We start from the raw sequence: 770 nt of genomic DNA, 5'->3' as shown, positions 1-770 counted from the left end.
TATATATATATATATATATATATATATAAAACAGTTCCAGAAGAGGCGCTGATATCGCTATTAACTAGTGAGGTTGTTAAAAATGTGTATATTAGCGACGGAGAGAGAACTAATACCGAGAGGTAATATCTATCTCTACTTAAACGTGGGTATGCTGTTAGAGTAGATATTTCTGGAATTGTGTATTCTGGACAACTTTATCTAATGAATGTATCATTTTATTAGGCTGTAGAGTGTAATCCGAGGGAGTTTTGATGCTATTTCTAGCTAATCAAACGACAGCTGCATTCTACTGAAATGAAGAAAAAAGAATGAAGCCAATAGAGTAATGCGCCTTGTTTCAAGGGAAATAACTCCTAATTACATTTATAGCGTTACTAAAGTTTGATGAGGTAGTAGCAGTGTTAGGTGGTGGTGAGGTGGTGGTGGTGGAAATAGGAAGTGGGTAAATTGATGAACGAGCAATGTATCTAGTACAAGGGACACAACTCAGAGACCGGAGATTCACTGCCCAGTCGTTATGGAGGACGTTTACAGTCATTGGAACGAGAGGAAAGGAACAAGGAGGAGGTAAAGGAATATGCACACTACTCGTTTTCGCTGTAATAAAAACCCTAACGGAGATGTACTTGCATAGCAAGTGACCTGATCTGAGATCGTGTGCGGGAACGAAAACAATTGCAGCGTGGAAGGTGTTTATAAGCCATTTAAAATAACACACAAAAACCGTTAGATTCCCTTCAACATTTAAATTTAATTTGTCAAAATAT

The sequence above is a fragment of the Octopus bimaculoides genome, chromosome 8 (assembly GCF_001194135.2).
Source record: "Octopus bimaculoides isolate UCB-OBI-ISO-001 chromosome 8, ASM119413v2, whole genome shotgun sequence".
NCBI lineage: Eukaryota > Metazoa > Mollusca > Cephalopoda > Octopoda > Octopodidae > Octopus > Octopus bimaculoides.
The sequence above is the reverse complement of the archived record's forward strand: the minus strand, read 5'-3'. Positions refer to the sequence as shown.